The sequence below is a fragment of the Myxocyprinus asiaticus genome, chromosome 6, assembly GCF_019703515.2.
Source record: "Myxocyprinus asiaticus isolate MX2 ecotype Aquarium Trade chromosome 6, UBuf_Myxa_2, whole genome shotgun sequence".
NCBI classification, from domain to species: Eukaryota; Metazoa; Chordata; class Actinopteri; order Cypriniformes; family Catostomidae; genus Myxocyprinus; species Myxocyprinus asiaticus.
This window is the reverse complement of record NC_059349.1, coordinates 38,042,417-38,069,723: the sequence shown is the minus strand read 5'-3', so window position 1 is coordinate 38,069,723 and position 27,307 is coordinate 38,042,417. Positions and strand designations below refer to the sequence as shown.

General features: G+C 37.4%; 1 protein-coding gene and 1 long non-coding RNA gene across 2 annotated transcripts in view; one reads left to right on the top strand and one right to left on the bottom strand.

The window, feature by feature from the left end:
- The first annotated feature begins 5,503 nt into the window (after positions 1-5,503).
- The window catches only part of LOC127442240 (guanine nucleotide-binding protein G(I)/G(S)/G(O) subunit gamma-7), a 44,618-nt gene continuing 22,814 nt past the window's right edge, over positions 5,504-27,307 (top strand). The window contains exons 1-2 of the mRNA XM_051700119.1: positions 5,504-5,608; positions 9,770-9,831. The gene's annotated coding sequence lies outside the window, so the exon portion shown is untranslated. The remainder of the gene's footprint in view (positions 5,609-9,769; positions 9,832-27,307) is intronic.
- The window catches only part of LOC127442243 (uncharacterized), a 30,739-nt gene continuing 24,855 nt past the window's right edge, over positions 21,424-27,307 (bottom strand). The window contains exon 3 of the long non-coding RNA XR_007897455.1: positions 21,424-21,538. This is a non-coding gene — a long non-coding RNA (uncharacterized LOC127442243). The remainder of the gene's footprint in view (positions 21,539-27,307) is intronic.

Sequence of the window (27,307 nt, the reverse complement as noted above, 5' to 3'; positions counted from 1 at the left end):
TCAGCGAAAAGACGCGTCTCTGCTTTATTCTTTGGATCCAGCGATGGAGAAGAATGCAGAAAGTAGTCAACGTTGAATGAAAAAGAGGGAGAAGGGAAACTGGTCGCCTTTCCGTTTTTCAAAATAAATTCATTGTTGCTTTACAGTGAAACTGAACCGGTTGATAAAAGTATACTATAAGACTTGAACAAAGCTAAGTTAATCTTACTCTACCGTGGCCAAATGGCAAGGTTAGAAAAACGTGGTCTCTTTGTTCTCAGTCCAAACGGAGGGAAAACTCCTTCAGTACGTGCACAGTACAGATGTCCCTTAACAGCCAGGCAGAGCTTAGCACAGAGAGGCCGAAATTCATCTGTCCGCGGGTTTTGTTGACAAGATGACGTCATCGGTCATAGGCCACTCGACCAATGGCATTTGAGACTGGGTCCATGGGCGGGACTTCGCATCCAGTTGTGAATTTGTGAAGGATCCTAGGAAACTGAGTTCAGTGTCTCTCCTTTTGATCATAAACAAAGGGCCATGCGGTCTCTGCTGCCATTTTAAGTGGGCCAAGGTCCTACACCACAAACTCAAACAAACTTTCTTCTTCCATAATTCCTTCTTGTCTGTTTAGACAGGGAAATAAATGAAAGGGATAGTTCACCCTTAAATGACAATTCTGTATGGGAGACCAGGGTTGATTGGCACAATTTTCATACTTTGTTGAATATCTCTGTTGGAACAAACGTTCCCCAACTGTACCCCAAGTACAGTATGTGCAAATTATAGCTAAACCCCATACTGGGGTTGGTTGGCACAGTGTTAAACACTATAGTTTTAAGAGAGAAGCAACACACAGAAAAACAAACATGATTATGATTAACATATCCAAATTTACTGTTTGGAATTAATATGATTTTTTTTTCTTATATGAACTTGTGTGGTAACACTTTACAGTAAGGTTCCATTTGTTAACATTTGTTAACGACATTAACATGAACTAAAAATAAACAATTCCTTTACAGCATTTATTTATCTTGGTTAATTTAAACATACATTTTTTAAATCAAAAGTTGTATTTATTAACATTAGTTAATGCACTATGAACTAAAATGAACTAAGTATTTTTTATTTACTAACATATTTAAAGATGAATAAATGCTTTAAAATATATTGTTTATTGTTAGCTCATGATACCTAATGAATTAACTAATGTTAACGAATGGTACCTTATTGTAAAAAGTTACCACTTGTATAAATATATACATCTTTACTTAAACTAGTTTTTCATAAATATGAAAAAAAATTATTAACATAAATGAAGGGAACTTATTGTATCATTGGCTTGGCTTAAAACCAAATCTTATATCAATATAAACCTAATACCCATCATTTTTAACTAAAATTATTATGTTTAAAAAAATCATTCTTGGTATTATTTCTATAACATTTTAAAGCAGATGAGTTTGTTTTTGTTTTGCATTGATAAAATGAAACGTTGTAGCCTATTCACAATAACAGATTTTAACATCTAGACGCCCTGACAGAATCTGTCAGTGTAGGTCAAGAAAGTAAACATTGAGATGTTTCACGTTTGTGAAAATAATTTTGAAATGACCAGAAATTAACTCTGTGCCAACCAACCCTCTTCTCCCCTAATTATTTATTTACTCACCCTTATGTTGTTTCAAACCCCTATGACTTTCTTTCTTCGGTGGAACACAAAAGAAGATGATAGGCAGAATGACAGCCTCAAGGCCCTGATATACTTCTGGAGAAGTTCTTCTTTGTTCTTCGTTCAGGGGTAAAAAGAAGTTCGAAACAGCTGAGCAATGGTATACTGTTTGTGAACATTCAGACACCAGCCACACTGTTGTGGCAGGCGTTTAGAAGTACATTTAAATATGAGGACACTCAGTTAAACCTTAACTAATGTGACATTAAAATGTGTTATCAATTACTTTATGCCTCAATCTATGAGTTAAATTCACACTAGATCAGTAAAAGATGCTTTTTTAACCACTCAATGATGATTTAAAGTAATAAACTGTATATATGCAGTAGATAATGTAATCACCCCAATAATCAAGTACAACCCCTTTATTTTTTATACCATGATCAATGGAAAAATGGGTAAATGCTTCACGCAGTATTTGGCAGACCCCAGTCATATTTAGTCATATTCACCTTCATTGAATCTTTCTTTTTTTTCATACAATGAAAGTGAATGGTGAATGAGGCCTACTGTATAATATCTCCCTCTGTGTTCCACCGATGAGAGAAAGTCATAGGGGTTTGGAACAACATGAGGGTGAGTGAAATTATGACAAATCTTTCATTTTTCATTAAGTGGCATTTTAAAAGTTCATTTTATTTGTATTGTGCTTGTCACAACACATCATTTCAAAGCAGTTTTACAGAAAATGATGCTTTACCGGAAAAAGAAGCAGTAATATCTGTAATGTCTTATAGTCATAACTGTGTGGTTTGATAAAAAAACGTGATTGTAAATTTTGTCTTAATTATATAAATAAGCCAATAATATTTGTATTTAGACCCCCAGTGAGCAAGATAAAGGCAACTGTGGCAAGGTACACAAAACACCATAAGATGTTGATTAATGGAGAATAATAAAAATAAAAGAGATTTTAATTTGAGTTTGAGTCCCTTTTTTATTTTTTTTAAAGAAAAAAAAGAAAAAAGAAAGAAGATTAATGCAGAATAACCTTGGGGGAAACTAGGCTCACTGTGGGGGCCAGTTCCCCTCTGGCTAAACAGCATAAATATAATGCCAAAATTAGTTATTTATGTACAGTGCAGGTCATGGTTTAAAATTATTCAGCTAAGTAAGTGTTAGGGGCCAGTGTTTTACAAAAACTTGTAATTCAATTACATTACATTTTATAATGTGCATAACCAGATTACAGTTACTTTTTATTGATTACATTATTGATTTCATTACCAATCAGCCAACGGCAATAACTAGTGTGTAGTTTACTGATTATGCTCCTAAATTGTAAGAGTGGTCTGAGTCAGAAATAAATGTTTCAAGCAATGACTAAAATTGAAATGTTTTTAATTTTGGATCATTCTGAGCACAAATGGTATTTTTTTTTTTTTTCGGTTTCAGCGTTTCGCTGCCTCCTTTCCAGTTGGTAACCAGTTAGAACAAATTAAAGAACAGTTAATAACATTACTTTTTTAAAATGATATTTTATGAAAATTATATATAGTTCTCTAAACGGTCTTCAGCATGTCACAGATGTAGCAGTTTCCTTCAGAATCAAAGCACTTGCTTATCATGTTCAACCAAAAAGAGAGAAGCCTAATTCTCTGTAAATACATTTTGTAAAAGCACATGTTGCAAGCAAACATTTCAGAGATGCCAGTCACATGCAACTTTGTGTTTTGCACCAAGCAATGCACTTCGGCCCGCACTTCAAGATGGCAGAAAAAGCACCTGTCATAGGCCACACCGTCTCATGGAAAATAATGAGGAGATACAAATCATACAAATTTTTACATCTAGAGATATTCTCTCATTTTATATTTCAAAGATGGATAATAAAAAATCCAATCCCTATTCCTAATTTCCCTAATGACAACAGTTCTGTTAAAAGTAAAAATACATGCATGTTCTTATTGTCTTGTTTTTTAAGAACCTTTGTTTGATTTTGTTTACTAATGTTTAATGAAAGGAGAGTTAGGGTACATTGGGGCTAAAGGCAAACCTTAAAGAAAATTAGCTTTTTTTTCTGGTCACAAAGTGTGTCAAGATTGAAAAAATACATTTCTTTTTATTCATTAATGATAGAGCAACATAATTTATTTGTAAATAAATAATAATAATAACAGAAGGTTATTTTGATTAAAGTGGGTCTTTTACCTGGGGTAAAAAAACTGCCACACCTGAGATAAAAGGCCCTCAGGGGGGTTATCGTAATATCTTGAAAAAATTGGGATATCATTATAGGACAAAATTTGCCAATTTAGGCAAATACGTTTGAGACAGCAGGTCGCTTTTTTGAGTAACAAATTAAGATAATGCTTATTCATAATAACCACTTCAGAAAAGGGTACAGCATTTTCTGATTATTTCAATCACATTTGGCATTTCATAACATCAAGTATTCTATAAACAAATTAATCTCCATTATAACTGGATCAGTCAATGTGAGCCCACTTTGAATTTTTTATAACAAATGCATTTCCCCCACTTAAGAAAAACAATGTGTTTTATGGGGGCCTTTAGCCCCTGCAACAGGGGGGGCTTTTTTACCCCTTTCACTTATTGGACAGTTAGTAATTTTTATTTGATTTTATTTAAACACCTTGAACAAAACTGAAAATAACATAAGAATTTTGTCTAAAAATAAATGTGATAATTTATGGGATTTTCATTTGCTATATAAATTTGCAACATTTTAAAAATGATTAAATATTATATCAAATTGCCTCAAAATCCACCTTTACACATTACATGCAATGATTTCAAGGATAAGGGAAAATTTTGCAGTGCATAGTAACAAACAGGCTCAGTAATTTTTACACTGACAATTAGCGGCTTGGATGCAGCGTCATTTAAAATCAATAGTTTTCAGTTTCAGATGCCATTGTAGAAATTTAGTATTCACAGTCAGACATGATTACTTTAATCAATGAGTGAAAGTGTCAAATAACAGGACGGTTACTGAGATTAAGCGAGTAGTATTCGGCTGGTCATGTGATTCTAACATGGCAGCCCCCATGTGTGGATCCTCTCCATGTCGAATAAAACAGCTTTTATAAGGTTACTGATATGACTGGAGTCTTCATTTTAATGTGAGTTGTCATGATTTCCTACATATATGCAAAATTACAATTCATGTCTGTAGTAGTGAATCTTTTTTAATGAGGAAAAAAATGACTGAGTGCACCTTTAAAGAAGGTGGGGCGGCTTTAGCCCTGTTGTACCCTACTTAATACATTTTAAATGAATGATAAGATTTTCATTAAAATATGCAATACATTATCCAAACATAATCAGATTAGATTACCTAAAAGTGTAATCTAAAAGATTACGTTACTGATTAACATGTTAGTCTTGTAAACACTGAACACTCCCTTCCATACTTGTGTCTGCAGATGTGTGAACAGACATTGGTGTACCAGCGCCCTCTTGGGTCAGCAGGCGTTACTGCACACTGCAGTTCAAGACGAGCTCAGGTTCGGTGTGCCCAAATGTGTTGACTACTGAAGTCTGTGTCGATTAACCACTAAGTAATGTGCGAATATTAGATCGCTCAAATCACACTGAGAGACGAAACAGTCCACCGAAGGACGCAACCAAACCCTTCGGCGCCCGACGAGGGTGGAGAGAGCAGAGCTTGCACAACTGATTGGTTTTCGATTTTACCGAAGAGCCGCCTTATTTGACTCGGAACCGACTCAGCTCTTTTTCCCAGTAGAGAAAATCAAGTTTGTGTGCGAGAACGCTGTCACCAGCGGTGGGGGGGTGGAGTGGTGGAGGGGGGAAGGACTGACTGGGTGGACACTGGTGCACGGAGGGGTGGTGTTTAGGGGGGTGGGGGGTGTAACAATCTGCGCGAACCTGGCCCTTTAAATTACATCCACAATCACTGTGGACGAGGTGAGTAAAGAACACGTTCTTATTTTCTTCCTTCCTTTAGATTTGTAATCGAGCATCCGTTTTCTTTGCGAAAGAGCTTCTGCTTGCTGTTTTTCAACGCGTTTTCGCTAGGCAGGGCGCGCGGCTCTCAACTCCACCGGTGTCACGAATCCGAAAGCGCTTGAATTTTCCGAGCTTTGTCCGGAGGGGTGGGGAGTGGGCTTCAGAACAAGACTGTTTCTTACATTATACACACTTTATATGGTTACAGTGGAAAACCCACGAGGCCGCATTTGGGTGTTTGCGTAAAGGAGGCTTTGGTCTCACGCGCAAGCTAAAGAGCGATATATCTTAACAGGCGAAAAGAAGCTTCCTGCGCCTCCTGCCAACACCTTTACGCGTTATATATTATCGTATTATGTGAGTGTTAATGGGCGCGCCGGGTGTTTAGAAGCAGATACATTCTATCCATCGTTTGATTGAGTCTTCCGAGTTCAAGGCAGGGAGGCGTACATAGTGTACCGTTTGTCAAAATGCCCGCATTGTCTTTCCATCAGTGTGAGCAAGGCCTACCAACAGCAACAGAGCTCTGGAGCGATATATGCTGTGCGTTATGCATTTGACTGCACTACCGCATCCTTTTTGGGGATGTATTGAGGCGATATCATGATCAAAATATTCACAGAATGCAGTTAGATGGTCGTGGTTGAGTTTTTGGTCTTTGAAAAAGCTTAGAGCACCACATATATCACTTCCACAGGCCTGCTTTTCCTCACATTGATGATTTGGTTTACTTAAAAGATTCTGCGTAATTATTACCATGCTTTTAATTTGAGTTAGAAGAGATTTAGAATGAGACGCGTGTATTATACTTGTCTGATTTGTACCTAATGAAAAATCTCTTTCTTAACGTCTCCAGCAGTCTGGTATATTGTATTTGCTATGTGTTCTGTAATGCATGCCAAGGAGGTGTCATTTTTATTTTCACATTTACTCCCTTTTAGGGGAAACCTCTGAATGCTAGGAAACCTGAACAGAAAGGACAGTAAATCCAATAAATAAATTATGTGATTTGCTTTGGTCCGTGGAACATTTTTCATTGGAGAGATGATAGACTGCCTGTTTACCTGTTATGGAAAAGTGTCCTCACACCATTTGGAGGCATTATCTTGATTTTGGAAACATTACCATGTACTGAGCAACAGAACTTGCAGATATATAAGTACATAGATTCAGAGTCAACCTAAGTTCACTACAGCATGCTATGGCAAACCATGTTTTCTCAATGCACCTAATAGGCTACTATATACTTGCATTACAACAAACTCTCCTAACACATACTGTGTTTGTATGTATTTTAGGTCTGTTACATGTTAGCACATTGCCTAGTACAGGTGCATGTACCACTCCCCCTTCCCAGTGATGGATGTACAGCTTTAAGGGGGCAAAACAAATGCCCATATTGGGTTGTTTTCACTTTAAACTCAGTGTAAACTGCTATGTAAATGTTTGGTTACTCTTAAAGTCAGCATGAAATGAACATTCACCCTATCTATTTTCTAAATTCATGTTATTGATCTTATTGTGAACGATTCATCCATGCATATGTTTTATTTGTATTTTTTTTTAATTTCACCTCGTAAGCTTTAATCAAAATGTAATAACTCGATCTTCCGGTGAAAGGACAGACTTCTCTCTGGTGACGTATGCAGGACTTGTCCAATCATTTAGTCCGCTTAAACCCTGCCCCTTTCTTATGAATACAACAACCTTGCATAGAGTTAAACGAAGCATCGATCGCATGTTGGTGAAGATGGCAAGGTGTATTTTCATCTGTTTTCCTTCAAAACTATCGTTCCTTAACCCAAACTTCCTTGGTTACGGGTCAGCTGGCTTGAATTTACATTTCGAATGAGGAGGAATAACAGCGAATTCTCCGTTCCTTTATGCAACGCCCATATTTTCACAATCTAATCAACAACCAATGGATAAACTCAAATCCCCGCTCCCAATTTTTTTCGTTTCACTCGGAAATACGTCACAGTACAGAAGTAAAGTCGGTCGCAACTTCCGTTTCATGCCGACTTTAACAGTTATTTTAATGTTGGGATCTGCCTAAAACGATGGGCATTTTGAGCAATTTTGTAGTCGAGTACTCTAACACTTAAGAAAACGAGTAATCGATTACTTGAAATTTAGAATTTAAGTTCAACCTTAAACCTTTGAACCTGTTGTTTTAAAAATGAGCACTATGCATAAACGACAACCTCTATATTAAAAAAATGACAACAACAAAAAACACATTTGCTCTCACATATAGATGCATACATTCCAAGTCTTCTGAAGCAATACAGTCACTTTAAATAATGACAACATTTTCTTTTTCTTTTTGGGTGAACTGTTCCTTTAACAACGTCAGGGTCCGTAGTGCCAACCAATGCATTGAGTTGTAACAAGAAGCATTTTTATTGCTGCCCACGGCAGGAAAAGGCACATAGAAAAATCTAATTGCAAAATTCGAGTAGTGTTTTTACAAGTCGAATATTTAAAACTGGAAGAGTACTCAATTAATCGATTACTCATACACAACCTTAGATTCGCCTTGATCTCCTGATGTAAGATTTCAGATATGTACCAAAAACATTTTCTTTTTGTGCAGAAAGTGTGTTCAATCAATTATATATTTTTATATATGTATGAATGCGTGCATATATGGTTGTGTGGATATTTTTTTAATTCTTGTTTCAAGAGTGTATCAATTGACAAACAGAAGAAAAGCTTTAAGAATCAATTACCCTAGCTTAGACTGATCAGATGGCTGGATGCAAACCATATTTCTCTTGTGTGAAGCCTTCCAGGGACTAGAACATAATTACAGCTGGACCTGCACTGTGCACTAATTACAGACTCAGTTCACTAACTTACTTCATAGGAACCTAATTAACATACATTTCCTTTGGTTAATCTAAAAAAAAAAAAAAAAAAATTTTCCTATACTGTAACACAGATGGTAAGCGAATTGCAGTAGGTGTGTCAGTTGGATCAGCCACTTTGTTTTGGTTGGCCAGGATCATGCTCCGAGCTCTATTGAATGAGAAGAGATTAATTATTTATGGCTTTTGATTTTGGCGCCTCACATCTCTCTCTCATTCTACTCTGGCCTGGCCGTTTGGAAATATTTGTTTTGACAACATGAATAATGGTTTTAGCTGTAACGCACATAATTTTAGCATCTCTCGTATACAACTTTGAAATGCAGAGTATGAAGAAAGTGCAGCCAATTATGATTGAACTATAAATATTTTGGATTTATTTTGAATACACTATTAGATATTTATAGAATTGAATTATTGTGAACTAAACATTACTACAAAAGTCCCTAAGACAGAGTGTGTTTTTACTGTGGCCTTGGAGGAAATTACGCACTGACATTTATGAAGAATTAAATACAAGAGCCCTGGTTTTTTTTCTTTCATCCTTTCTATTTTTGGTCATAATGGTAGATTTGAAAGTCCATGAGTCTTCAAAAATTAGTAGGTGTATTATAAAGTCAAGGTTTTCATGATCAAGTCATACACTTCATAATGAATCAATGGATTGCCAGTCAGTAACCCTTATGAATACAGGGTAGAATTTACAGTATGTGTACACATGCTTGAATTAAGCCTGTCTGAACATATTACTATGTCATGATTAGAGAGGGATAAAAACACGACCTCACAGATGGTGGTGGGGGAGATTTATTTCTGCATGACCACTCATTAAGACTGCAATAATGCTAATTCTGACCTAATCTGTTTTATGTGAATTATGAGTGACCTTGCATTGATAGAGTGCCCCCTAGTGAGCCCATTTGATTTTCTCTTGCTTGTAAGTGTTGCAAACATTATTTATTACATGTATTCTTTTACCTTTTTGTTTAGGTAAGTTTGTTCCATTTTTGCATAAAAATATATTAAAATAATAACAAATTTAAATAAAATAGATATGTTGTAGATTTCGATTTATTTTAGTTCATCACAAATAAAACCTGATTATTAATATGGCCTGGTTATTTATAAACCTGATTATTTATATTATAAGAAGATGAAGGGACCACTAAAATAGATGTAAAACACATATTAAAAATGGTTGTTTACTTGTTCTAATAACTACTGTGTGCCTTGTGTTTTTGTTCCATAGACAAGCAAAGTTACCTGCAGGTCCTTGAGCCAACTTGAGTCTACAACCTTTTCATCATCCAGGTATGTCAAAGTCCAAATGCAAGTAATACCGATCTATATGATCTCTAAATGCAGACACGTTATGTTGGTACTCAGCTGGCAGAGAATCCTGCAGCACCACCACTTACATATTTTGACCACATGGGGTGTCAGTGTAACAATTTCCCTCTGATTCATACAGATTATCTGTGCAGTTGTATCCATAGCAACCACCCAGGTCTAAGTCCACTGTTCAGTTTTGTTAATAGAGACAGATGAGCCCTCCTTGTGGTTTAGTGCTGATATCTAGACAGCTGATGATGTCTACATGGCTCTAAATTGTACATTGCTTGTAAGTGACTTCGTTTTGTTTGCACATGTGATAGTAAAAGATAGGGATTGACTTAAATGTGTATGTTTGGGTTTAAAAACAAACAAGGCAAAATACAGAAAGGACAGAGTGATTCTTGAAATTGTACAATATGTCTACAATAATTTTACAATAAATTGCTCAAACAAATGGCAATGTTTTGATAGTACCAATTTTTACACTTTTTGGGCGGAAACTACAAATGACTAAATAGTTGTCTCTGTATATAAGCTGGAATTGAAGAAAGTATTTTAACATAGAAAAACATTGCACACTTCAGCTTTAAAGCATATTTCTCTGATTGTGCAAAAACTTTTTTGTTATTAAATTTTAGTTTTATAATGAAATAAAGTAATATGGTGGCACAATTATATTTTTGTCTACAAAACTAATTTCAGACATTTAAGCATGCGCCTTCAGATCAAAAGATTTTTAAGATCATGAGAAACATTTCAGTCAAGTGTTTCAAAACTTTTGACAGGTAGTGTATATTCTGTATATTTATTGTGCATGCAGTTGTAATGACCTCATATTAATTTAGGGAGTATCTGGAATGTTTGTACTTTTAAAAATTCTATATTTTTTTAGCCCTTTGGGCCCGTGAGGAAAAAAATATTGTCAGCAGTTTCTAATGCTGAGAGTCTCAGAATTTAATTGAAAAGTTTTCTTTACAATGATACCAAACACTTGACCCTCCTTGTTTTTATTTATTTTTATTTTTAAAGTTATAAGCCTTTAATTTTGGGTATGCAAGAGCATAATTCAGAGCTTAATAGAGTAAATAAATAAATGATATATATATATATACACACATACAGTTGTGCTCAAAAGTTTGCATACCCTGGCAGAAATTGTGAAATGTAACTGATCATGCAAAAAAAACTGTCTTTTATTTAAGGATAGTGATCATATGAAGCCATTTATTATCACATAGTTTGGCTCCTTTTTAAATCATAATGGTAACAGAAATCACCCAAATGGCCCTGATCAAAAGTTTACATACCCTTGAATGTTTGGCCGTGTTACAGACACACAAGGTGACACACACAGGTTTAAATGGCAATTAAAGGTTAATTTCCCACACCTGTGGCTTTTTAAATTGCAATTAGTGTCTGTGTATAAATAGTCAGTGAGTTTGTTAGCTCTCACGTGGATGCACTGAGCAGGCTAGATACTGAGCCATGGGGAGCAGAAAAGGACTGTCAAAAGACCTGCGTAACAAGGTAATGGAACTCAACAAGGCCTATAGTGAAAAGAATACCATCTCCACTGTGAAGCATGGTGGTGGCTCACTGATGTTTTGGGGGTGTGTGAGATAACAGGGGTCATTTCATTTTTTTCTTTGTTGCCATGTTTTGTTTTATGATTGTGGCATTCTGTTATAACCTACAGTTGATTATGAATCCCATAAGAAATAAAAGAAATGTATTTTGCCTGCTAACTCATGTTTTCTTTTAAAATTGTACATATATTACCAATTCTCCAAGGGTATGCAAACTTTTGAGCACAACTGTATGTGTGTATATATATATATATATATATATATATATATATATATATATATATGTATGTATATATATACTGTATATATATATATACTGTATATATATAATGTATATATATATATACACACACACACACCGATCAGCCACAACATTAAAACCACCTGCCTAATGTTGTGTATGTCCCCCTTGTGTAGGTCCCCCTTGTGCAGAATAGCATTCTGAGATGCTAGTTTCTCACCACAATTGTACAGGGCGGTTATCTGAGTTACCAAAGACTTTGTCAGTTCGAACCAGTCTGACCATTCTCTGTTGACCTCTCTCATCAACAAGGCATTTCTGTCCACAGAACTGCCGCTCACTGGATGTTTTTTGTTTTTGGCACCATTCTGAGTAAATTCCAGAGACTGTTGTGTGTGAAAATCCCAAGAGATCAGCAGTTACAGAAATACTCAAACCATCCTGTCTGGCACCAACAATCATCCATGCGATTATCTAATCAGCCAATCGTGTGGCAGCAGTGCAATGCCTAAAATCATCCAGATACGGGTCAGGTGCTTCAGTTAATGTTCACATCAACCATCAGAATGGGGAAAAATTTGATCTCAGTGATTTCGATTGTGGCATGTTGGTGCCAGATGGGCTGGTTTGAGTATATCTGTAACTGCTGATCTCCTGGAATTTTCACGCACAACAGTCTCTAGAATTGACTCAGAATGTGCCAAAAACATCCAGTAAGCAGCAGTTCTGTGGATGGAAACACATTGTTGATGAGAGAGGTCAACAGAGAATTGCCAGACTGGTTTGAACTGACAAAGTCTACGGTAACTCAGATAACCACTCTGTACAATTGTGGTGAGGAGAATAACATCTCAGAATGCTGTTCTGAGATGCGGGTTGGCACTGTTTTGGTGGCACGAGGGGGACCTACACAATATTAGGCAGGTGGTTTTAATTCGATATGTTGGCTGATCGATATGTATATACACTGGTGGCCAAAAGTTTGGAATAATGTACAGATTTTGCTCTTATGGAAAGAAATTGGTACTTTTATTCACCAAAGTGGCATTCAACTGATCACAATGTACAGTCAGGACATTAATAATGTGAAAAATTACTATTACGATTTGAAAAATAATTTTCAGAACTTCTTAAACTACTTCAAAGAGTTCTCATCAAAAAATCCTCCACGTACAGCAATGACAGCTTTGCAGATCCTTGGCATTCTAGCTGTCAGTTTCTCCAGATACTCAGGTGACATTTTACCCCACGCTTCCTGTAGCTTTCTTGTCCGGCACTTCTCACACACCTTACAGTCTAGCTGATCCCACAAAAGCTCAATGGGTTTAAGATCCATAACACTCTTTTCCAATTATCTGTTATCCAATGTCTGTGTTTCTTTGCACTCTAACCTTTTCTTTTTGTTTTTCTGTTTCAAAAGTGGCTTTTTCTTTGCAATTCTTCCCATAAGACCTGCACCCCTGTGTCTTCTTTTTACTATTGTACATGAAACTGGTGTTGAGCGGGTAGAATTCAATGAAGCTGTCAGCTGAGGACATGTGAGGTGTCTATTTCTCAAACTAGAGACTCTGATGTACTTATCTTCTTGTTACGTTGTACATCTGGCCTTCCACATCTCTTTCTGTCCTTGCAATTTCAAGCATTGTATAGCCTTCATTCCTCAAAAAAATGATTGACTGATGAGTTTCTAGAGAAAGCCATTTCTTTTGTTGCCATTTTTGACCTAATATTGACCTTAAGACATGCCAGTCTATTGCATAATGTGGCAACTCAAAAACAAACACAAAGACAATGTTAAGCTTCATTTAATGAACCAAATAACTTTCATCTGTGTTTGATATAATGTCAAGTGATTTTCTAGAACCAAATTAGCAATTTAGCATGATTACTCAAAGATAAGGTGTTGGAGTGATGGCTGCTGGAAATGGGGCCTGTCTAGATTTGATCAAAAATGACTTTTTTCAAATAGTGATGATGCTGTTTTTACATCAGTAATGTCCTGACTATACTTTGTGATCAGTTGAATGCCACTTTGGTGAATTAAAGTACCAATTTCCTTCTGAAACAGCAAAATCTGTACATTATTCCACACTTTTGGCCGACAGTGTGTGTGTGTGTGTGTGTGTGTGTGTGTGTGTGTGTGTGTGTGTGTGTGTGTGTGTGTATATATATATATATATACACAAACACACACTACTGGTCAAAAGTTTTGAAACACTTATTTATTTTATTTTTTTCACATTTTAGAATAATAGTAAAGTCATCAAAACTATGGAATAACATAAATGGAACTATGGGAATTATGTTGTGAATCCAAACAAAATCCAAAATAAATGAAAACTGTTATATTTTAGCATCTTCAAAGTAGTCACCCTTTGCCTAGAATTTGCAGACATGTACTCTTGACATTTTCTCAACCAACGTCTTGAGGTATCACCCTGGGATGATTTTTAAACAACATTGAAGGAGTTCCCATCTATGTTGGGCACATTTTGGCTGCTTTTCTTTATTATTTGGTCCAAGTCATCAATTTCAAAAACTTTTTTTTTTAAATTAAATTTTAGTTTTTTAATGAAATAAATTAATATGGTGGCACAATTATATTTTTGTCTACAAAGCTAATTTCAAACATTTAAGCATACACCTTCAGATCAAAAGATTTTTAAGATCATGAGAAACATTTCAGTCAAGTGTTTCAAAACTTTTGACCGGTAGTGTGTGTATATGTATATGTGTGTATATATGTATATATATATATATATATATATATATATATATATATATATATATATATATATATATATAAAATCTTGAAAAAACATTCATGTTATGTCAACTACAGTAATTTGCAAACAAGTTTAACATGTTATCCCACTTTTATACCATTGTTTTTAATGGCATAGGCCAGGGCTAAACAAAAAAGTACAGTAAAGCATATACATATATTTCACCACAAAGTGGCAGTATAGGACTTCACTGGAGAGGCTCTTTTGTTGTTTTTCACTGTGTTTCCATCTCTAGTTACTTTCAGTTTAGTCTAGAGGGGCGAAACCCCTGGCCAGGTTCCTGCTGTCTTGCGTCAACTGACTGATTCACAGACTGAGGGGGGGAAGTGTGGGGGGACCTGTTTGGAAAAACATGCTTCAGGGGAAAACACTTTCCGAGACTTCAGTCTGGATTTTACACAAACATGGTGTCTGGTTTTATCTAAAACTGATTTTTGTTTTGTTTTTTTGTGGCAGACAGGAAGTTGAAGAATTGTTGGCATAACTGTTTTTGCCATACACTGTCACTGACTGATGGCCAGGCTAAAATTATGCATGTCTAACCACCACTTTCAGAATAAACAAAATGCATAACTGACTTAAACTTCTTTTTTGTTTTATTTTGTTTGATATAATTTAGACAAAATGTTACCCGTTTTATTGGCAATATAGACTTGTAAAATGCTTTTCAGCTAATGTAGAATGTAAAATCTTATCAAAATCTCTGAAATCTTAAGAATTTGTACAATTTGTCTATCAAGTGCAAAAGTGTAAACATCACTTAAAGCAGATTATTTTGTAATTATTTTGATGATCATATTTCAATATGCAGAGACAAGTAAGGAATAATTGATGACGGACTGTTGAATTGTTTAAAAATAATGCACATCCGAGGTGGTAATGGTAACATTTCTAGTGTCCCCATAATTCAAATCGCTTAACAAAAATGTTTTTTTGAAAATGTAAAAATGCAGAAAGTTTTTTGTGAGGGTTAGGTACAGTATAAAAATCATTATGTCTATGGAGTGTCCTCATAAGGATAGCCGTTCCAACATGTGTGTGTGTACATGTTTCTGCTACACTGTGGGGACCAAATGTCCCCACAAGGATAGTAAAACCTGAGATCACCTACTTTGTGGGGCCCAGCCAGTGGTCCCCACAAGGGAAATGGCTTATTAATCATACTAAACTATGTTTTTTTGAAAATGTAAAAATGAAAAAAAGGTTTCTGTGAGGATTAGGTGTAGGGTTAGGGGATAGAAATTATTATTAGATCTGTATAAAATCCATAAAATGCATGGAAGTCCATGGAGAGTCCCCAAAATGATATAAAAACAAGTTTGTGTGTGTGTGTGTGTGTGTGTGTATAAGTGCGGGGGAGACGAGGGAGCGCAAGGGCTCTTTTTAACCGAAATTGAAAATTTGTAGGATATTTTAGACATTGTTTGACGTTCTTAACCAATTTACTTTAACCAGTGACTACTTTTGTTGTGGTAGCCTGTACGGCTCTTTGAAATATCTGAAATAACTTGGCGAAGTGATATGGAACCGTTATGCGGTCAAGACCTGGAACTACTTTATAGCCGTGCGTTTCCTTGAAAAATAATTGCACACATTAGATGTCCGTGAACCAATCAGAATCAAGCATTCAACAGACTTGTGGTATAACTATAAGTAAACCATTAATTGGTGGATTTTCCCAAAAAGTGTAAACACAATGGCTCTATGGCGCTGTCAAAAATTACTCTCTGTTTGAGCATCCTGCAGACACAGCGACATTGACTCAACCAATGGCATGAGTTTGGGGTGGGTTGCTCAACCAATAGCATTCAAACTGAGTATTTGGGAAAGCTGTCTAAAAAAACAATATTTATTTTTGCAGTTCCGTTCCATCTATGTTTATGCACAATAAGCATTTAATAAAGTTTAATAATTCCATACAGTATTTAACATATTACATAACAGCTTTCTTCTAACATGTGGTATACAGTAACTTGATTAAATAATGCATGCAATAAATTCCAATTCTCTGTCATATACTGAAATGCTAAACATATAAGAGTTATTCAAAGGGCAGTGCCTAAAATAGCCACAGATATTTTTGTCATGTGATAGATTTTGATGTTTCGCAAGCTACAGGAGGTTGTTATTAAACAGTTGGATGCATGGTCTGTAGAATACCCCACACTTAAGTCTTATGCTGTGTTGTGAAAGAACTGAACTCTGTTATGAAAGGCTTGGCGAGAGAGACGCTACAAAAGTGTGGGGTCAGGATGACTGTGCTATTTGTGTAGGGAGCTTTCAAAATATGAGTCAGCAATTTAGATCCTGACTTTTTTTTTTTCCCTTTGCAGCAGAGTGTATAAAAAATTGGAGTGCACATCAGTATATTTTAGCTCCGGTACATGACATGTGTCAATAGTTGCTGTACATCATTGCATAAACAATTTGCCCTTCCTCACAGCGACAATGAATCCCTTGGGATTGTATTTGTCTCTTATAATTGCTAATATCACTTCCCTGAACCTCCACATGGCACGGATGAGAAAGGGATTACATAAGTTTTATAGTGTGGTATATAACATGTTTATGTGCAGTAAATGCAGTAAATTCATATTTATACAGTTGTGCTCAAAAGTTTGCATACCCTGGCAGAAATTGTGAAATTTTGGCATTGATTTTGAAAATATGACTGATCATGCAAAAAACCCTGTCTTTTATGTAAGGATAGTGAACATATGAAGCCATTTATCATCACATAGTTGTTTGGCACCTTTTTAAATAATAATGATAACAGAAATCACCCAAATGGCCCTGATCAAAAGTTTACATACCCTTGAATGTTTGGCCTTGTTACAGACACACAAGGTGACACACACAGGTTTAAATGCCAATTAGAGGTTAATTTCCCACACCTGTGGTTTTTAAATTGCAATTAGTGTCTGTGTATAAATAGTCAATGAGGTTGTTAGCTCTCACGTGGATGGACTGAGCAGGCTAGATACTGAGCCATGGGGAGCAGAAAAGAACTGTCAAAAGACCTGCGTAACAAGGTAATGGAACTTTATAAAGATGAAAAAAGGATGTAAAAAGATATCCAAAGCCTTGAAAATGCCAGTCAGTACTGTTCAATAACTTATTAAGAAGTGGAAAATTCGGGGATCTCTTGATACCAGGCCAAGGTCAGGCAGACCAAGAAAGATTTCAGCCGCAACTGCCAGAAGAATTGTTCGGGATACAAAGAAAAACCCACAGGTAACCTCAGGAGAAATACAGGCTGCTCTGGAAAAAGATGGTGTGGTAGTTTCAAGGAGCACAATACTTGTTGACCCCTCTCCAAACATAGCGCTTATGGTTGTGACCATAAAGCTCTATTTTGGTCTCGTCACTCCAAATTACAGTGTGCCAGAGCTGTGAGGCGTGTCAAGGTGTTGTCGGGCATATTGTATCCAGGCTTTTTTGTGGCATTGGCTTCTTTCTGGCAACTCGACCGTGCAGCTCATTTTTGTTCAAGTATTGTCGTATTGTGCTCCTTGAAACAACCACACCGTCTTTTTCCAGAGCAGCCTGTATTTCTCCTGCATGATCAGTCATATTTTCAAAATCAATGCCAAAATTTCACAATTTCTGCCAGGGTATGCAATCTTTTGAGCACAACTGTATATGCTACCTGTACAAGCCTGTTTGTGCAAAATGGACATTTATATTTATTTATAATACTGGACAGCCCCATACCTCTGTGCACAAACTAATTTTCCTTTGCACACATAGTGGGTTTAAAAGTTAACTTGTGATAATGCCTATGCTTTGCTTTTTTGTAATTTAATTCAGTTTGCTTTATTACAAATTATATTACCAGCATAACAATTTAAGTGACAAGTTGAACTGAAAAATGTACGTGAATTATAGAATTTCTTCTTAGTATTTGGTATGTCCACCTTTTGCTTTAATGACGGAATGCACTCAAGTTGGCAAGTTTTTTTAAAACCTGAATCCATGTAATCCCAGCATGATTTGAGAATGTTCCAAAAATCATCTTGTGTGCTTAGATTTAAGGTAACATGGTCATTGTGACAACCCTGCTTATTATGTTAGTGATACCTAGTAGTAGTAGTAGTAGTACAGAATCCTAAATAACCCTAAAGACTGTTTATTTCCTGCTTTGAATTAGGCTACATTTTGAATCCCAGATTTTCAACATGGACTCAGACTTTTGAACCCGCTATACCTGTACAGTGCCTATAGAAAATCATCACAAAATCATCACACGCCTTTGTAGTCGTCACTTTTTTTTTTCTTCTTACAGTCCGAAATCAAAACCCAATAAAAAAACTATTCCCAGCTTTATTTACAAATTTTGCCTTACAACATTCAAGTAATGAAAAAAAGGCAACAGTTCCAAATATTTATAAAAAATTAAAAACTAGAATAACAGGGTTTGAAAAGTGATTATACCCCTGGATTTAATACTTCATGGAGCTACCTTTTGCTTAAATGACAGCCATCAGACTGGATATGTCTTAAATAGCTTCGCATACCTAGATTGGGGAAAATTTGTCCCATTCTTCCTCGCAGAATTGTTCGGGTTCATACAAATCAGTCTCATCTGACCATGGAGGATTCTGATTCCATGTGGCAAAAGGTTTTTTTTACTATTTGACTGCTCTCAATGCTTGCTTCGCACTGCTTGCAATCTCACAATACCCCTTGCGAGCGCATCACTCTGCTTCCATCAGGATGAATTGAATACACCCGCTCACTCCACACCAGCGGACACGTAACGGCTCATTAAATCTGTGTAATTGCTGACTGTTTGTTCATATGACAATATGTAGTTAGAGACACAATATGAGTTTTGTTGTAATTAGTGGTATTTAAAAAAAAAAAAGAAAATTAATAAAATATCATAATTGAAAGTGTATGTGTGTGTGTGTGTGTGTGTATGTATGTGTGTGTGTGTGTGTGTATATATATATATTTCTCTAGTGTTTCTTTCAAATATTTATTTCTCTAAAGTACTAAAAGTATCATTAATGGAACCGTTAAGGAATCAAAATCGTTGAGAGGAATCGGAAACCAAATAATCAAATTCCTTACAATTCCCATCCCTAGTTACCCGCTCAAATTTCCTCTGCCAATAAAACTCTTTCTGGATGAGGAGGTCTACTTTACAGTAAAATACAAAATGTTACTTGATAAGTATGTGCATTTGAAGTTCGAAGGTGCAAGCATGCACAACAGCATATAAAAAATAATGACTAATATGTGTTTGACTTGGATTTCGTTACATACATTTGAAGTCAGAAGTTTACATACACCTTAGCCAAATACATTTAAACTCAGTTTTTCACAATTTCTGAATTTAATCATAGAAAACATTCCCTGTCTTAGGTCAGTTAGGATCACTATTTTAAGAATGTGAAATGTCAGAACAATAGTAGAGAGAACAATTTATTTCAGCTTTTATTTCTTTCATCACATTCCCAGTGGGTCAGAAGTTTAGATACAATTTGTTAGTATTTGGTAGCATTGCCTTTAAATTGTTTAACTTGGGTCAAACATTTTGGGTAGTCTTCCGCAAGCTTCTCACAATTAGTTGCTGGAATTTTGGCCCATTTCTCCAGACTGAACTGGTGTAACTGAGTCAGGTTTATTGGCTCACACACACTTTTTCAGTTCTGCCCTCAAATTTTCTATCGGATTGAGGTCAGGGCTTTGTGATGGCCACTCCAATACCTTGACTTTGTTGTCCTTAAGCCATTTTGCCACAACTTTGGAGATATGCTTGGGGTCATTGTCCATTTGGAAGACCCATTTGTGACCAAGCTTTAACTTCCTAGCTGATGTCTTGAGATGTTGCTTCAATATATCCACATAATTTTCCTTCCTCATCATGCCATCTGTTTTGTGAAGTGCACCAGATGCTGCCACCGCCATGCTCCACGGTTGGGATGGTGTTCTTCGGCTTGCAAGCCTCACCCTTTTTCCTTCAAACATAATGAAGGTCATTATGGCCAAAAGGTTTTTTTTTCATCAGACCAGAGGAATTTCTCCAAAAAGTAAGATCTTTGTGCCCTTGTGCACTTGCAAACTGTAGTCTGGTTTTTTTAATGGCAGTTTTGTAGCATTGGCTTCTTCCTTGCTGAGCATCCTTTCAGGTTATGTCGATATAGGACTCATTTTACTGTGGATATAGATACTTGTCTACCTGTTTCCTTTGTTGTTGTTCTGGGATTGATTTGCACTTTTCGCACCAAAATATATTAATCTCTAGGAGACAGAATGTTTCTCCTTCCTGAGCGGTATGATGGCTGCATGGTCCCATGGTGTTTATACTTGCGTACTATTGTTTGTACAGATCAACGTGGTTCCTTGAGGCATTTGCAAATTGCTCCCAAGGATGAACCAGACTTGTGAAGGTCCACAATTTATTTCTGAGGTCTTGGCTGATTTCTTTTGATTTTCCCATGATGTCAAGCATAGAGGCACTGAGTTTGAAGGTAGGCCTTAAAATACATCCACAGGTACACCTTCAATTTACTCCAATTAGCCTATCAGAAGGCTAATGATTTCTAAAGGCTTGACATCATTTTCTGGAATTTTCCAAGCTGCTTAAAGGCACAGTTAACATAGTGAATGTAAACGTCTGACCCACTGGAATTGTGATATAGTCAATTAAAAGTGAAACTGTCTGTAAACAATTGTTGGAAAAATTACTCGTGTCATGCACAAAGATGTCCTAAATGACTTTTTTTTTAATGTGAGTTTGTTAATATGAAATCTGTGGAGTGGTTAAAAAAAATGTGTTTTAATGACTATAACAAAGGTTCAGGTTGGGGAGATAAAGGAGGAAGCGGGAACCAGTTTCCACAGTTCATGTGAGTCCATTTTATTAAACAATAAACAGCTATCGCTGTACAGCTTTACTCAAACACAAGACGGCTTTTCAGCATCACTCAAATAAACAGTCCGCTTTTCAGCTTCACGCAACACAAGACTCTCTCTCTCGGGGAACAGACATGAAGACTCTGGTCTGTCTGTCTCTCTCCTCTCTCTGTGGACTGGCCATCTTTTATCTTCCCCGACTCTCACTGTGAACATAGAGATGGTAATTGGTCACAGTTCACCTCAGGTGGATGTCCTTACTGCTTTCTCTCTCCTCAGACGGGCGCTCAACCACGCCCTCACCTCCACAATGACTTCAACCTAAGTATGTGTAAACAACTGACTTCAACTGCAAAGGGTCCTTCTGCCATGCTCTGTGCTGATGATCTACAGTGATTGCTGTTATTTTCACTGCCACCCCCTCACACGCTCCTCAGCATTCAGAAATCCCTATTCAGTTCAACTGCTGACCGCATTCCTGCCGCTCTTTACTCACTGTCGTTTTTGTCGTTAAAAAAAGGAATGCCACGTGGGAGAATGTGAGTAACGGTTGCTAATGTACTCCTCCATCCCTCTCTCCCTCCTTCTGCCTCCCCCTCCCTTCTTCAGTGGAGGGTTTGCTGCGTTCACTTGGTCTCCAGCATATAGATCAGTAGATCAGTCACCTACTCTCGCCTACATGTGTGGAAGGAGTGTGTGCACGTGGCCCACTCCAGTGCGTGTTTCTCGGCAGGGTGTGCATTGCACATTCTCTACTTGTGGACTGTATAGCAGAACCTCCTATCACCTCTTCCTCTGCCTATATAGTATTGTATTGAATGCCATTTTATTAGGTTAAATACACACTCTCCACACACTTTTCCAGGATTTTCTAGTAAATGTTTTTGTATGTGTCCTCCTTGAGGAGTATAATCAAAGAGACCTGTCTCTTGCTCCGCGCTCTGCTTGCATAGTCCTGTGCATTTGCATTTCAGTTTTCGTCTGTGTCTACACTACACGACACTCATGGTTAAAGGATAAATGGATGTTTTGAATGGTTTGAATGACTTAAAAGCTCCAGTGAGCAACTGAAGCACTGGAGGAATGCTGTTCTCATTTGCAACATTCCTCTTGCTGGAATTTTAATGATTTCTCTAAAAGCTAAAGCTCAGTCAGCTGTGCCCTGTTTCTCTAAGAGCTGCTTGTATATGTTTGATTTGCAGTCTTAAAGAAATTGTTACAAGGAGTTAATAGGAATTATGTCTTCATCGTGACTGATAACATATTGTGTTTATTAGTTATTCTTTCCATGTGCTTGCTGATTTGATGGCATAATCGGTGTACAATACACTCACCTAGTGTAATTGCAGTAAGATGCTGTCTGTCCTGCTTCTTCTGCCACTTCATCATACCTTCTCATGAACTTGAATATAATTCATAATGTTATTATCTCTTGCCTTTCCAAGGCACCCTTCCCATGACTAGACTGGGGAATCCTCCCCAATCTACCCCCGCCCCACCCACCCCAGAGAGTTATCACGGAAATGGGGTGCTGCAGCTGACATCTGGGTGTTTTGTCACCGACACACCAAAACACTTCTCAGTCCTTGCCCAGCCAAACACTTGAAATAACAAACAGTGTTTTCAGGTTCTATTAAATGCAATTACTAATTATACTTTAAATACCCTTACAGGTATGGCAAGTATTCAGATATTAGCATTGGCATTGTCTAGACTCTGTCATTGTTGGTGATAGACAGAGTTTTCCTCATACTTAAACAAGTAGGTTAAGCTCCCAGAGCATTTGCCTAATTTAAGGGCCTTTCCACACACTGAAAATGTCCTCACCATGGGGAACATTGGAGGGAAGAGATGTGGCTTCCCAGCAGTAAGACTTGCACTGCAAACCAGGGCCAAAGGTTCAGCACTCATGCATTATAATTGTAGGAGAAAACCAGTTATCATGTGTTTGATCAATGCCAAACATAGCCATGCTTGGAAAAGGGCATATTATGTACATTCAAGAGCAAATCTGACTGCATAATTCATTAGCAGAAGAGACTCAAACATAGTTGTCTCTTATTTCCTTATGACTTCCTTCATATCAAGGAAACATTTTGCATGCACAGTATCAAGTGTTTTGATTTTTACAGTTTGCAGGAACTGCCTCCATTTCTGATTGCCTTTATTTAGCTGCAACAACAATGACAATAGCACAAACAGAAAAAAATATTTCACACCTAATCACATAGGAGTTAGCTTGTAGGCCATTGCATGTGAACAGAGTTCCCTGTGCAATCTTCAGTCAAGGGGCACATGTGCTAGAGAAGTCATTATACTCCTTGCACTGAGGGTGGCTTGTTTGGGAAAGAGGGAGTGAGGTTTGACACCTATGCAGCTGATATCTGCAGCAGCCCCTCTCAGCTGAGGGCCAATGGGGACCAGGCCAGGGACCCTCTCATTACCCCCTTCGCTATGCATGTGAACCTCCTGCTTTATGGAGTTTCACGACAGAGGTGTGAAATTCCCTGCTGTATATCTCTCTAATTCCCTGCTGTTTCAGTTCGGCAAACACAGAGAGTGGTCATAGACCAGTTTTTAATAGTTCTTCCCATTCTCTCTCTCCCTTTGTCGGCTTTAGTGAATTGGGTCTTCAGTACAGCTACCTCCATTCCCGCCATAGTAATTCCAAAAATTTGTCTCCAGTATGAGTCATGTGCAATTGATTCCTTAATTGCACATGTCTCATATTGGAGACAAAATTTTAGAATTACTGAGGTGGGAATGGAGGTGGCTGTATTAAAGTGCTCCAGCTAGGTTTAAAATGCACAATCACGTCTAGTGATAGGAGGTTCTGCTATACAATCCACAAGCAGAGAATGCGCAATGCGCACCCTGCCGAGAAACACACACTGGAGTGGGCCACATGCATACACCCCCTCCACATATGTAGGCGAGAGTACGTGACTGATCTACAGATCTATATGTCTAAGTAGAGCTGAGAGGTTTAAACATGCTTGGACTGGCCATGGATTGGCTTGAGCTCTGTGTTAATTAACCAGTCATCACTAAGTTATCTTGGATGATTAAACTTTATGAATTGCCACTGCACATTTAAAATTCCAAAGGGGGTATTTGATGTAGTTTTCTTAAAGGAATAGTTTGCTCAAAAGAAAATTCTCTCATCATTTACTCACCCTTATGCCATCTCAAACTTGTATGACTTCCTTCTGTGGACCACAAAGGATGATTTTTTTTATGTTGCTAATAAAGTGCTCAGTGAGTGTGTATATATTAGCCTCAATCACTGTTCACTTTCATTGTATGGAAAAAAGATGCAATGAAAGTGAATGGTGACGGAGGCTAACATTTTGTGTTTTCTCCTTTTGTGTTTCACATAAGAAAGTTTGGAACAACATAATGATAGAATTTTAATTTTTGGGTGAACTATCACTTTAAAAGTTTATTTGTATTCTCTCTGATTGCCATGCCTTAGTCATTGAAGAGGTCTGTATTTGCATTTGATCAAGAGAGGGAGAACGTTAGCTGAACCATGTGTAGAACCGTGTTTTCGTCTCCTTTGTTTGTGTATATATAAAGCTTTGAGCATTTTGTGTGTCATGGAGGGCACATTCAAGTAAAGCAGCACAGCGGTCAGTGGGGGAGGGAGTTAGCAGAATTTTGCCACTTGAAAGATGTCACAGAGTTCATTCTAGTGGACTGTCTGGAGAGATAGAGGAGTTCTCTACCGCTGCAGAGCACACTGCCACATCCTGGTGCTATAATATCAGATTAAAGAGAAAGAGGAAGGGTTTTCCCAGTAAAGCTTGCGGGGGTGGGGGTCATGCAAAGAACCTGAACTTTGTTGAAACCTTGGGCAGTTTGCATAGGCATTCCACATTGTAATTAGCCTTTTTACAGGTGTTCTGCAACACTTTATTTCATAGTTAACTGTTAAGTTGCATAAACTAATGAAAAATATTTTGTTTTGTTGCATTTGATTGGTCAGTTTACCCAAAACTGAAAATTCTGTCATCATTTACTCGCCCTCAAATACACAAAAATGATGTAAAGCAGAATGTTTGGAACTGACAGCCTTGGTCACCATTCACTTCCATTGCATTCACTTTCATTTCTATACAATGAAAGTGAATGGTGACTGAAGCTAACATTCTGCCCAACATCTTTTTTTGTGTTCCATAACAAAAAGAAAGTCATACGGGTTTGAAAAAACTTTGGGTGAGTAAATGACAACTGAATTTACATTTTTGGGTAAACTATCCCTAATAAGTAAGAAGTTGATCAGTGTTCCCAACATTGCTATAGTTTTAATCAAAAGGTTTAAGGGAAAAAGAGGGAGGGCATTTGCAGTGCGTCATGGGTTGCCTTTGACTGACTGTGCCTCGCGTCATCTTGAATATCTCCCAACCTCAACACATGTACATTCCTGCAAGGACAGATCCAGCACAGTGCTCTCAGCTGTCAAACCATTTTGTTCCATCTCAGTCCCATTTAGCCCTGTTTGTCCAGATACTTTCAGAGTCTCCACACAACACAGAGCTGGCAAATCTTTGGAAGATGGTTAACATTATGGAGAACATGGCTAATGCTTCCACCAAATGCCTAATCTTAAAATTATGCTTGGGCAAATGGTGCAAGCCATTTCCAATTAAAACGGCTGCTCAGTAATTGGAGCAGGCAAACAGACCCAATGCTATATTTGGTATGGATGTGATGGCTCAGAATCCCCCTAAAAAGTGCCACTCATTCTTACTGGAAGCTGCGTTGCACCCCTCAGGAATTCCTCTCTTCCGTTTATTCAACTTCCTCTGACCTTAAAAGGACACAGCCGTTGGAGGAAGTCGGCTGTTGAGAAAGAGGCTGGTTGGTCACTTTCTTTATTCTACCCAGTATTCATGTTTACTGCCTGCCTCTGCTGGCTGATCACAATAGTTAATTACTATGAACCTGGGTCTGACTCTTGCCTCAAAGACCTTGTTTGTATCCAGTGTGCATGGCATGCACATCAAGCTGAAAACATGTTGGCATGAGTGACCCAGGGAGTGAAACATTACTGATCTAAATCTTCTGCTTGGAGCCTAGAGACACTCCTGATCTCAAATGGTCTCCTGGTAGCTCATTATAAATCATAAAAGGGCTGTTATGGTTTCTGCATTCACAAAATACTAAATTCTCAGAATAGGAAGCGGGCAAGAGACAGCAGATTTTTTTATTCCATTGCAGATGCTTATCAGCTTGTACACTTTCCTGAGCTTGGCCACATAGAGTTTCTCAATCTAAATCCGGTTCTCATGCAAGCTAATCGTTTCGTCATTGCAAGAAATTCAGTGTTTCATGTTTAAACCTAGTTTCTTTTTTCCAATGCATAACTTTCACACATTTGTGATTGAAAGAAATGTCACCTATGAAGTAGATCCGGAGAGAGCATGTCTCTCCCACACACGCTCTTTGTGTTTTGACTAGATGCACTTTCTGACCTCATAGACTTTGCAGGGGTGAGGTTATGGTAAATTTTTCCTCCTCCGCACCAGTCCATGTCCACATTTTAACCTCACTCTGGCCTCTTTGCAGAGACTGCACAATGTGTGCCATCTCCAAAGGCCCTGGAGAAACCCATTTCTGTGCTTTTCTGACATTAACTGCCAACTTTGCCGTCCATTGCCTTTAGGGAAATTCATTCCTGGCTCTATTTCAGGATCGCTTGTTGTTAGAGGGAACATTAGAAGTGTTATAATCACTGTTGATTTTCATGTCTTTGCATGCAGTTCTGTTTCTAAGGCTGTGTTCAAAATTGCCGATGCGTGTATAGATGCAGCTGCGTTCGTATCGATATTATGCAGCACTTTTGAAAGTTTGAGTGTAGCCTTTCACGTTTATCACGTGACGCAAGCTGACTGTTTTAACCACCTGAGCAGTAGTAGTCCACCACATTAAAATTGGATGAGACTCTTGCTACTGCCGGTAAAACTACAATA